The sequence below is a fragment of the Lontra canadensis genome, unplaced genomic scaffold (assembly GCF_010015895.1).
Source record: "Lontra canadensis isolate GAN:19392208 unplaced genomic scaffold, GSC_riverotter_1.0 scaffold19, whole genome shotgun sequence".
In the NCBI taxonomy this organism is placed as follows: Eukaryota; Metazoa; Chordata; class Mammalia; order Carnivora; family Mustelidae; genus Lontra; species Lontra canadensis.
The window spans coordinates 18,826,929-18,840,537 of NW_022631013.1; the positions used below are offsets into that span (position 1 = coordinate 18,826,929).

General features: G+C 32.8%; 1 pseudogene; it reads left to right on the forward strand.

Annotated features, from left to right (window-relative positions):
- The first annotated feature begins 574 nt into the window (after window positions 1-574).
- The window catches only part of LOC116869570, a 40,817-nt pseudogene continuing 27,782 nt past the window's right edge, over window positions 575-13,609 (forward strand).

Below are 13,609 nucleotides of genomic sequence, written 5' to 3' on the forward strand. Positions count from 1 at the left end.
GGCATAATATGCTAGAATAATTGAATCTAAATTATTCATGCTCTTTCTACCTCAGCTAATTTTTCAATAAAATAACTGGAATATATAAACTATGCACATAATTTCCCTGTGAATAGTGATTGGGAGGCAGAATTATTAGACTTTTTATCAATACAATTTTTCTGGATGTTCCAGAAACTTTCTAGCAAATATAATTATTCAGCAAATATTTATTTGGTGCCTAGTAATTTCAAGGTTCTATGAGAGCCACAAAGATAAAAAGAGAATTCCCATCTTTAAGGAAAAAAAAATGATACCAAGCCAAAAGAATTCTGTACAGATAATATAGAGTGTAGTATAAGGAATACAAAGATCTGTGCAGAAAGATGAAGTATTGTAAAAAGATATATATGTGTGGACTACAATGAGGACATGAAAGGAAAAAGCCATTGCAACATGTTTAGAAAATAGAGGTTATTCTTAGCGGGGAAGGCTGAACTCATCCTTGAAATTTATGTTGGTTTTAGGCAATTGGTCTTAGAGAAGATATTCTAGCTAAGCCAGAGGACATGTGAAAAGTCACAAGATTATGAACATGGATGGAAGTCATAGGATCTTACAGTTAATTTGGTATATCATGATGCATAAGTCTAGGGACAAACAAGGAAATGAGTTTAGAAGGATTGTCTGTGGCCAGTCTGGATTTTACCCTGAAGAAGATGGGGATATGATTATGCAGAAGTATAATATGCTTATTCGGAATTTTAGTAAAATCACTATAGCCAGTGAGTAGCAAAGGCAGCAGAAATAATAAACAGACTGGTAAATTACCATGGAAATTAAAATTTAGAACTCATATTCCTAATTCATGTCGTAGGCTTAACAAGTCCAAAATGATCAATTCTGTCATCTGAAATTATCCTACTGATGCTGCAATTAAAACAGTTTATGGGGGCACCTGGGTGGCTCAGTGGGTTAAGGCCTCTGCCTTCGGCTGGGGTCATGATCCCACGGTCCTGGGATCGAGCCCCACGTCAGGCTTTCTGCTCCATGGGGAGCCTGCTTCCTCCTCTCTCTCTGCCTCTCTGCCTACTCGTGATCTCTGTCAAATAAAATTTTTAAGAAAACAGTTTATGTACCCCTGCACACAACAGACAGGTTCATAGGAAGTGATATTACTAGATGCCAGCACCCCCACCTAATTCCTACTGTCTAGAAACGATTTCCATCTGTCTATGCTAGTTTCTCTGGGACCCCTATAGGTGAACAAATGCCACATGAAGGAATAACTGACTTTAATTTAAAAATAACAAAATTACATTGAAATAACAGAAATAACGAGGACAAACATAGAGAAAAGGTGACACAAATAGGGTGACCATAAGCAGTGACTGCAGTCTGAAAAGGAAAAAACTAAAAGAAGTAGAAAGGAGGACACAGAGAAGCTTACTTATACTGACAAAATCAGGAAGACCTTAGATTTCTACTCTTTTTTATTTTTAGACTTCAAAGAAAATACACAGAGATTTATCTGGAATTCACCGGTCTACCACATGAATTTGTTTCTACACATTCCTCTGTCACTGTCTAATTTGCCGAAATAGCAAGAGGACAGTACTTAATACAAACATAGTTTAGAAAGGGAGTAGATTAAAAGTGCAATGTATGGATCAAGGGTGTAGACTGGTACCCTTATAAAAGTAGATTGGCTGCCATGGGAACGGGGAGATACAGAAACTGAAAGAATTTGAAATACTGTAATAGTTGAGATATATGGACTCAGAAACCTAGGCTTATTCATCTTTGTATTTCAATGCCTAACATGATTCCAGTCACATAGAAGGTGTTTAACAAAGTTTCCTTGAATCAGTGAATTGGGAACATTCTATGCACATACTATGATTGCATTATTTTATTGTGTTGGGCAAGAGGGGAAAGATAGGGAGAGTAGGTACCACAAGTTTTCTGAAATTGGATTTGCCCAACCTGGTTAGTATGGTTTGTTTTGTTGTTGTTGTTGTTGTTGTTTTAAGTATTGCACATAAGTTTAAAATGGTCATTACGAGATGGCTTTAGAACTCTAGAGAATAAGGTATTACTGTTCCCTTCTGTACAAAATATGCTATGCTATCTTTCATTTGCCCTTTAAGATTCATTCTTCATTTTTCTCATTTGACTGCCCCAGAAAACTGACCTGCATTGATTGAATTGGCTGGTTCTCTTGTCTTCTGGCTCCCTATTGGATTTGGCCAAAGGGGAGCACCATTAAAAAATGTCAATAAGGGGAAGGGGATAAGATCACAGTTCATGTGCCTCTAGCACTTGTCTGGCAGCTCATCTAGGACTGGCTGCTTTCCAGTTAGGGGGCTGCCCTACCTTCTGTCTTTTCCTGCCTAAGAGAGATCCTCAGCCTCACTACTGCAGCCCAAATTACTGCAATATCCTTATGATTTCCTTACACCCTACAGGAATGCTTTATTATACTCTCTGCAAATTATTCAATTCTATTTTGGTATTTATTTCTTGGTGGATACACGTGGTAATCTATATTAATCTAATCTAATTTTATATTAATTCTTAAGATAGTCAATATGTCTATAATTGATCTTTTTTAAAACATACACAAATAGAACTATTAAAGCTATGGTAGTTTTTACTTTTAGAATCTAGTCTCATTCATTTATTTAAATTCCTCATTTAATGGCTGACAATTTATCAAAAAATACAGAAACATATAATCTTAGTAGAGATTATGTGAGAAATCAATAATGTTTGTTGCTAAGAATAGAAAATATACCTAGATAGAAATAACTGTGAAAGTAATGCCATTCAGTTTCATAAGTAGACATTTATGAATGAGTTTAATAGAGAGAACAAGTCTAAACTATTCCAGATCCAATAAGGATATGATTTATAACATTCAAACTCACTGTTTTCAAGTTATGTGTCTTCAGATACATAAAAATAGAAATTTGTAAATTTGTGAATTTACAAATGTTACGAATTTATTTACAGAAATAAAAATCTTTTCTTAATTTTAAGGGAAATCATTTTGGGAAGTTTAGTACTTATTTAGAATATCAGAAATGATATTAAAAGATGGTATGAAAGTGAGCCATTTCTAGAACATTATATATTTATATATGTATATAAATCTTTATAAACAAAATTATAGTTTAGATGAGTGTTACTTTTTCATATTAGAACAAGTTTTATTTTGACTTCTAAAACTTAATTTTTTTTTATTTAAGTTAACTATAAGTTATATATATAAATCCCCATACAGTTATAAGCAATAATACAGAGTATTCTATGTATCCTTTACCTAGTTTCTCCCAGTAGTAACAAATTGAAAAAATGTAGTGCAGGACCACAACCAGGATATTCATATTGATACAATCCACGTCTTATTCTAGTTTCCCTAATTTAATTATACTTGTATATATGTGTGTATCTGAATTTAAATATCAGAATTGCTACAGGGCTTTCTTGCCAATTCTTAGTTACCATCAGACTAAATTCAACATGAAAATTGAAGGCCGCTAGAAAAAAGGCACTTGAGTGAAATGGTATTTTATTGTGAAAAACTAAAAACATTTATTGAATAAGAAATTTAGTTTTCTTTTAAACAAATATATCATCACAATGAATATTTTCATTTAATTAAACTTGGTAAGCCATAGCTTGTTTCAGGATTTACTTCTTTTTTAAAGTCAGAAGCAAAGATAATTGTAGAAATTGGAAATAATTGTAAGGTTATCTTTACCAAAATATTTAAGAGACTTCTGCATACAATATTGATAGGAAACTGATTCATTCCTGCCATACCCTGATCAGTATTGAAATTAATATCAGAAATATAAGAATCAAGGAAGATCACAAATGACCCTTAAACTTAGAAAAATATTCATCCATATGCCAGAATCTTTTACTTATAGAAAATAAAAGTACGAAATGTGCTGACTCGTAGTTACTTCTAAAGAAGGAGAGAAAATGGTAGATATACAAAGCCTCATTAATGTCCCAGATTGTAAGGACTAAGTACTGAAGGAGACAGTAAGCCAATAGAAGTTCTCTATTACCTGCCTAGATCACCAACATTTTTTTTTCTTTTAGATTTTTTATTTATTTGTCAGAAAGAGAGAGAAAGCACACAAGCAGGCCGAGAGGCAGGCAGAGGTGGAGAGAGAGGCAGGCTCCCTGCCGAGCAAGGAGCCCGATGCGGGACTCGACCCCAGGACCCCGGGATCATGACCCGAGCCGAAGGCAGCGGCTTAACCCACTGAGCCACCCAGGCGTCCCGATCACCAACATTTTTAAAAACAGTTTTTCTTAGGAGACTAAATGTAATGCAGCAACAGCTAATCTAAGGCAAACAGCAGTAAAGAGATTGTCTTTGATTTGGCAGTACTGCTATCCTATAACAATGGAAATGAAGTGAGGCATAGACAGAATTTGTAACTGATGTAATGCCTGGTCCAGAAATTCCAGGATGTGCAAAATTGACTCCTTATATATTACATACAAAACCATCATCAAGCATAGAATCCTTGTCAAACATCTTGTGCTAAGACCACCTATGGCTCCAACTCCGTTGGAGTTGGTACAATACTGAGCTGGTAATGTAAGTTTATATCAACTAACCATTTAATCTAACATACATTCAGTAGGGTCTGATGGTAACCAGGTGCACTGCAATATTGGCAAAGAATCTCATTTCCCTTGCTTTTGGAAAGATATCAAGGTCATAAAATGCTCTGTTTATTTAAGGAGAAGTAAATTTTAGAACAAAAAACAACAAAGTGCCTGGAGCACTTAAAAAATTTCCGTCATAAAATCCAGAAAATATGTTAGCTAAGATTCAGTAAGTAGAAATTATATTTAAAAGTTACTGTAATAGGGAAAAAAGAGGATTCTCTCAATGGATTTGAGGAATCAGTGGAGGGAATAACAGAAATCAAACTGAAAGATTACAATATTGTTAGATAGTAGGATAGTGAGATATTAAGGTAATATTGAAGAATTAATACATGGAAAACTTATAGGTAATGATGATTTACCAAGTAAACTGTACCGAGGAGATGACTTAAGATTGGAGGTGAAGCTCAATAGAATTGAGAACAAGAAAGCCAGAGAATCAGGTGCAGATAGGCTAGGCTTGAGGTCACTGAAGATACTGCAAAAAGAACTAATGTCAAAGGTAAACTGAGAACCAGAAACAAGAATAAATTGTAAGACATCAGGTGGCAGCAATAGAGACAATTTAGAAAGTAGTTCTGGAGACCATAAGCCCCGAATACTTCTCATATTCAAGTGACGAGGGAAACATATGTTGTAGAGTCTGTCACGTACACAATAATATTAGTATCACTGAAGTTACAGGTGCACAGTGTATGGAAGCTTAATATTACTGTGGGTTTCATCATAAAGTAGAATATCAGGTGGTCTACCTTTTGTTAATAAAATGATTTTTTTTCTTCCTTGGAGGCATTTTAACTGTATTGTGGAGCTGCCAAGGTAACATAAAAAAAGAACGAGTGTATACTAAATATAATTGGTGGTAATCCATATCAAGTGTACATCTCTTTTAGAGAGTCATCCAATAGTACTTTAATTTCATAATGCCCAATGACATTGGCAAAGTGCATAATCTGAATAATAGGATATAGGAAATTATTAATACATTTTAAACACCTATAGATATTTTTTCAAGGCAAGAGGTGGGGATGGGGTGTTAGTACTATGCATTATGTTAATGGTACATACCAGCTCTGCTAAAAAAAAACAATACAACAGTGTGATTTAAGCTGCTGGTATACTTGCTATATACCACATAGAAAAGATATAATTGGCCTTTTCAGATATTTAGAGATATGATTGAATTAATTTAATTCACAAATTAATTCACAAATTCTGTTTCTTTATTGTGGCATATATGGAGTATAACAGTGCATAGAACCACCATATTTTAAGTTTGTATTTCTAGGACAATGGTTATTGTAAAGCATTCTCTATCGCATGCCCTTCAAAGAGAGGCTAGAAGTGGTTGTCAGTCTGCCTCGGTTCACGTTTTGGCTTTACTTCTAACTAGCTGCATTACCTTAGGTGATTTACTTAGCTTTTTGGAACTTAAATTTCCTTACTTATAAAGTAGGGTATTACAATGATGTGTAATAAAAGAATCACTTTCCCCTCCATCTGGTATATAATACCAATAGTGTATGTCATGTATAGAATTAGTAGTATAAGATGTATAATAGCACTCAGTAAATGTTAAGGTACATTACAGTATTGCCATTGTCATCATCATCAGTATCATCATCATCATTATAAAGAAAGAACTGGAATATTAGGTAATTTGAAAAGACAATGATATGTTTCATACAGTGAATATTAGATGCTAGGGACTTAGGAAATATCTGATTTAGTCCGTATAATAACCACATAAGGTAGTTATTATTATACCATTTTACAGGTGGAGAAATTAAAGCTTACTGAATCTGGATCAAATTGATTATAGATACCATGCTTTTCCCCTTTTATAGTTTGACCTTATCTTTTTCATTTAGACTTCCACTTAATTCCATATAGAAAATGATGTGCTATTTGCTTTCCTAACTCAAAATTCTTAACTTGGAGTACTTGATTCTGCTAAGTTATATTATACTCTTAGCTTTTAAAGAAGGAATATTAAATAGGGATATTCACCTCAATTTTTAGTCACTCCAGTTTAGGGGATAACTAAACATACAATTTTAAATGCTTTGTGATAGAATCTCTGGTGGCTGGGATATCACATGTTATTTGTTATTTTTGTGTACCGAAGCAGTTGGTACCTGATCTAAAACAACTATGACCTTGCAATGACATTGATTTTGACCTTGTTCCTTCTCTACAATATTAAAATTGCTTATATAAACTAAATTAACTTTCAGTTTAAATAATATTTCCAACTGTTTCTGATTGCAGTCAAGAAATGGACTATAATTGCAGTCAAGAAATGGACTATAATCTTTATCTTCCAAAAATATTCTTTGTATCTCTAATAAAATTGGTAACTTTTAAAAGAATCCGGATAATCTAATGTAATCCTGTTTTGTATACTTAAGGTAACATATTCACTCTGTCTGTGCCACCACCTTTAAGTTCTTTGTGCTTTCTGACATCTATGTTAAATATTCCAACTCTAGGCCATTTTGCAACCCGAAGACAAGCAAATCAGAGAGACACAGATAGGTGGAACACATCACAACTACTTCTACCAGCAGCTCTGCCAAGCTAACTACTTAGTCAGGGGTGTGTGTGTGTGTGTGTGTGTGTGTATCCATGTAGTATGGAGAGGCATGTATACATCTTCACAAAACTTTATATTTTTCTTGAAGCTTTGAAAAAGGTTATATTTTCTTTATGTTTATTTTTCTACCTTGGATACTCTGATAAAATTAATTGTAATTTATTGCAGCAGAAGTCATAGATACAATCATTTTTAAATGATTTCATTTGTTAGAAATCAGTTATTGTCATTTTATTAAAAATTCATTACCTAAGTATCAATAATCTTTTTTAATATTTGCTTTAGGGATATAACAATGTTGCTTTACCTGCCTCTAATTTTATAGTAAAATAGAGGTTTTCAGTATTAATTCATTGAAAAGAGCATTTTTTTAACTTGGTTCAGACAACTAATGTTTGCCCCTCAGTGTTGAAAGCAGATTCTAACCAATACACTGCTTGTTCCCCCATCATTCAGTAATTCTAGTTTACATCTTTAAGACATTTGCAGGAAAAAAAAATCAATATTAACTCAAACTTGCCTTCTATTAATGATTCAATCTTAATTACAAACCAGGAATGAAAGAATATCACTACAGGCCTAACTGAAACAAAAAATAGATTTTATGACAACACATGAGATAACATAGATGAAATTCCTAAAAAGATGAAACTGCCACAACTGACTAAATGAATAGCATATCTGAACTGTATAGACCTGAAGCTGATTCTGCTAAGTTAAATTATATATGATAAACCTAATAGCAACCAATAAGGATTCAAAAGATAGAGTGAAAAATCACTACAAATTTAGAATGCTACATCAGAATATACTCATTTAACACAAAATAAATCAGTAAGGAAGAAATAGAGGAATAAAAGAGATATGAGACTTATTTCCAGGGTGTTAGAGGTGGTAAGGAGGCTGAAGAGGTAAAGCACAGGGATTTTTAAACAGTGAAATCATACTATATGATACTGTAGTAGTGATTACAAGACATTAGACACTTGTCAAGAACCATAGAACTTTACACATAATTTTACAACTTTAAATAAACCTTGAGGTATATAAATCTTAAAAATCAATAAAAAATACTGTGAGTCTTGGGGCATCTGGGTGGCTCAGTCAGTTAGGTGGCTGCCTTTAGCTCAGGTCTGGACCCCAGGGTCCTGGGATTAAGCCCCACAACCTGCTTCTCCCTTTCCTTCTGCCTACCACGGCCCCTGCTCTGCTCTCTTACTCTCTGTCAAATAAATAAATAACTTTTTTTTAAAAAATCACTATTAAAAATAAAAGAAGGTTGGGGAATCTCAGGATGGAATGCACGATGTTTCAAAACAATCTAAATATAATACAATGTATAAAACAACATCACTGAAGGGAACAAAGGTACTGAAGTAAAGTTTGAAATGAATGGGATCTATAAGACTAAAGACAAAGGAACTTTATATGACCATTGTAATATTGTTGATAAAGTTGTTTTTTGTGGGAGTATGGATTGATTAATAGTTCAGAAATCACCATACATGTATATTAGACTTGAACAATTAAGTAAAAGAATGCAAGTGGTAGGAGTCAGGTGCCTCATTGTTGGAGAGAGGTTATAGATAAGAGAGATGAGTAGGCTAGAATGTTCCATGTGGTAATGGATTAGAGTTGGAAACATCAGTATGGAAGCATGTTTAACTTAATATAGATATATGTGTGGAAAGTAGAGGGTTGGTACGTGTACATGGGTTGGTATACACAAATGTATCTCCTTGCTTTGTCAGCTGAGAGGACCTAGAAGCAATGACCTCTTAGTAACAATGAACATACACAGAAACTGGATCTTGGATTCAAACACTATACTCCAATAAAAGGAAACAGGGCCCCTTAGAGAAATCATTGAACCTACAATGGATAGTGGGGCAGGAATTACACAAGATTGAGCCTGCAGCATCTGGTAGTGACAGGAAGTAAGAATGCACTAAAAATAATAGTAACAATGAGAGTGTGTCAGTGGTATCCAGGAGCCAACTGAAAGAGCTCCCAAAAGTAAAAGCTGGACCAATCTAAACAGTAAATAAGAAAAATGGTATTGAATTTTAACTGAAAATATAAAATAAATATCCATGAGTCCTTACTGACATAAGTAGATAAATGGAGAAGACCAATCTCCCATGCAGAAACTTTCCAAATAATTTATGTAGGTATTCCATTCTTAAGGAGGTGAAGTATAATTTCTTACTTTTTAAGTGGGAATAATGACTTTCTTCCAAAGAATACAGGATGAAAAGGGAGAGGGGAAATTAGCTATAAATCGGACAAGAGAGAAATGTGAGTACTAGTCAGGCCAGGTGATCAAGGTTAACATCAACAGTGAAAGTCATATTGACACTCTTGACATGGGATGAGGATGGCACTCGATCTCTGTGATCTTCTTTCCCAAAACATTACTCCAGTCTAATCATGAGATGAATAGCAGACAAAACTCAATGCAAGACATGTTTACAAATTACCTGATGAGTACTCCTTAGAACTGTCAAGGTCATTAAAAAAGAAAGAAAGAAAGAAAGAAAGAAAGAAAGAAAGAAAGAAAGAAAGAAAGAAAGAAAGAAAGAAAGAAAGAAAGAAAGAGAAAAGAGAAGAGAAAAGAAAAGAAAAGAAAAGAAAAGAAACAGACAGACAAGGAAAATCTGAGATACTATCACAGCTAAGAAGAGGTTTAGGAGACATGATAAAGAAATATGATTTCCTGGATAGGATTCTAGGACATAAAAATGACATTAATGAAAATCCAAGGAAATCTGAGTAAAATGCAAACTTTTGTTAATAATAAAGTATTAATTTGGGGAGCCTGGGTGGCTCAGTTGGTTGAGCGACTGCCTTCGGTTCAGGTCATGATCCTGGACTTCCAGGATCGAGTCTCGCATCAGGCTCCCAGCTCCTTGGGGAGTCTGCTTCTTCCTCTGACCTTCTCTAATGCTCTCTCTCACTCATTCTCTCTCAAATAAATAAATAAAATCTTTAAAAAAAATAAAGTATTAATTTTGGTTAATTAATTGTAACTAATGTACCATCCTATGAAAGATGTAATTGATGGGACTACTAGGTGTGGAGTATATAGCAACTCTGTGTGCTCTCTTTACAATAATTCTGAAACTTCTGAAATGCTTATTTAAAAGACTAGTAGTCCCTAATAGTTTCTGATTTGCCAAGTTTCCCCTTAAATACTTATAAAGACATGAAACAGTTGTAAAACCTGGCGATCCCGTATCCATAATTCTGAATCAATTGCTAAAAAGGGACTTATAGAATCAAACAGAAAGCCCTCTATCTTGGAACCTCCCAAAAAAGAGAAAATACCTTGCTAAAAAATTATTGTTATTTCTACCAGATCTGCTCCCCCACCCCACCTATCCTCATTCTTACCTTTGACTTTCCCTGCATTATAAATTCAAGATTTGAGCAGAACACATCATTTCTAGGCCTTCACTGTAGTCCGAGGCTGGTACTTCTTGAGAAAACCAAAGTGTTCTTTTTTTCTTCACTACCTTTTTCTCCACATTCACTTAAGCAATGCAGCTCTCCAAAAACATAACTGGAATGTTAATAGTTAATTGCATTATGTGAAGTAGATTACTTTTTAAGCAGTGAAAGAGAAATAAAACATCCTAAACAAATACGAGAATTTGAGAATTTTCAAATAATTGTCCAAAATACAGAAATTCTGAACTTGCTGCTAGGAAATAACATAACTGCCTTTGGTAAAAGCCCATTCCAAATTGGAATTGAAAAGTAAGCAGTTTCATTAATATGTTTTGAATTTCAGATCTATGAAAGAAATTCAGAGGGACATCAAAGTCAAACCACACCCCTGCCTTTCGTCATATACTGGCTTTGAGTGAATTCTAAAAAAGAAAAAAATAAATAAATAAAAATAGGCCATTAAAAATTGCAACAATGGAAAATGAAAAATACCTTAAGACCTTTATGCAAAAGCATACTTCTAAAACTTACCTACTACAGCATCCAATAGAATATTCCCTTAAACTATTCCCATCCTCAATAGAATGATATGATTTCTATCAAATAGAAACAAAAAACTCAAAGAGGTGAACCGAATGAGATGACAAGTGTACAAATAACAGGAAGAGAAGGAAAGATGAAGCAAATTGTATAAAAAAGAATTGCAAAATACCTAAGAATATACCATCAAATTAAAGTCTATGTTGAAGGCAAAAATTAAAGACCACAAATCATAAGCCTTTCCCAAATTGTAGTTCAAACTACAGGTCGTACATTTCAACAGAATATATTGAGAATTTGAATCAAGAGATTAACAAACAAAAATACTGGGCCAAATACATAGAAGATGAATAATTATTTATAAATATTTATCATATAAACAATATCCGGTAAAGTACAATTCTGTTAGGGAAATATATAATCTGCAAATTTTCACCATAAAATTGAATTTTCTGGTAGTCTGCTTTTCAGTAGATAGTGTGTAGAACTTTACTTAATTATAATGGTTTTCTGTTATTTCCTATAAATGACACTTACTTCAGGGCTCTCCTTGCTGTAATTTTTTATAGGTTTACTGTCAGAAATTTTGCTTACTTAATGTGTATTTGTAATAGAATTTGTATTTTATTAACTTATAATTTTGATTCAATAAGTATCGCTTTTTAAATTTTATTATAATTAATACAACCAATTTTAATAATGTGTAGAACATGTCAGAGTTAGTGAATCCATCTCTAAGATTTGCCCCATTAAGTAGATTTATGCCAGAAAAAAAAAGAGAAATTTATAACAAAATTATTTTAAAAACTGAATGCAGGAAATTTACTTCTTATCTATGAAAGAAAAAAAATAGAGCCATGAAATCAATCAGTTTTATAGAAGGAAAGCATGAAAAAAAATTCAGAATAAAACAAATCAATTAAAATTAAGAGAGAAGGAATTTCATACAAGATATGCAAATACAGATACAAAATTTAAAATATTTTTGTTCCTTAAGAAAGTCTGATAGCAAATGGAATTGAAGCCTCTATAAAACATGTTATATATAATTTTCATTTATATTAAAATAAACTTTTTGATAGAACTTAACTGTTTTAATCAATATACCAGCAAATATAATTAAAAATACCTATCTGAGAAATTTTTAAGTTAGTTTTATTTTTTATTTTAGAACCAAAATATGTTATTAACAAGTCAACAATACAGAAAATTATAAACAAAAAAATACAATTTTCTTCCAAAAATTACTAATCTTGTAGTGTCTGTATATTTTGATGGATTTCTGTGTATCCCCTAATACACACCAAATTAGGATAATAGTTAACACATTCCTTGAGCTATTTTTAAATTAGCAAACATCATGAACATGTTTCTATTTTAATAACTTAAAGAAGTAATATCACAGTGTTTAATAGTCTTTTAACAGTTAGATTATAGTCGTTTGCATTTTTTGCCATCTTGAACAGTACTATTTTGTGCAGTGGAGAATATGTAAAGTAGCAAATCACCATGGTATTGAGGAATGGTGGGTAATATGTACAGTGTACATAAATTTATTTGAAGCTTTATGGAATGTAGGATGAGGGTGTCAACAAATGTAGAAAAACAAGTTTCAACCAAATAGTGAAAGATTACCTACTATAAAATTGAACAATATTAAAAAATCCTGAAAGTCAGACTTACGTCAGGGTAATCTCGGGTGTAATTATTTCCCAATTTATTTTTATGTAAGTGTGCCATTTTTTTTCATGTATTTTCTTCTTGTTTTAAGTTCTGATATGATTTATTTGTGTAAATTACTTTAGTACTTGTGTTGTGGGGGCAAATATGTATTTGTGCAGTGCATAATAAGTAAGCATAATCACCTTCCCTTAGTTTTGCAAAATGATAATTTGTACTCTAACTAGGAAAATTCCACAACTTAGAGCTAATCATTCTATGTGACTTACCCATGCCTAAGAAGCTCTATTTCTTAGATTTAGTAAAAATGATAACTTCAAATGTGTTCAGTTGCAATCATTTCAAAATTTACTTCCTGAGGAGGCATTTTATTCTGAGGTAATTATAATCACTTTTTTTCAAAATAACTGATTGGATACTATTTCATCTTCCGGAGAAATGCAGGGACTGCCTTGTTAAACAACTTTTGAAAATGAGAGCTGTGAGGTGAAAGTGGAGTGATTCTAAAGTTCTGGAGTACTTTAGTTTTGAAATTAAAGATTCTCTAAACCTGCCATTTTTGCACTTCATTAAGCAGCTTAGAGAATAATTATAATGCATTTTTTAAAATTAACTTTCTAGGTTCATATCAATTTTTTATTGTGGAATTCAAGCAGAATATGCGAA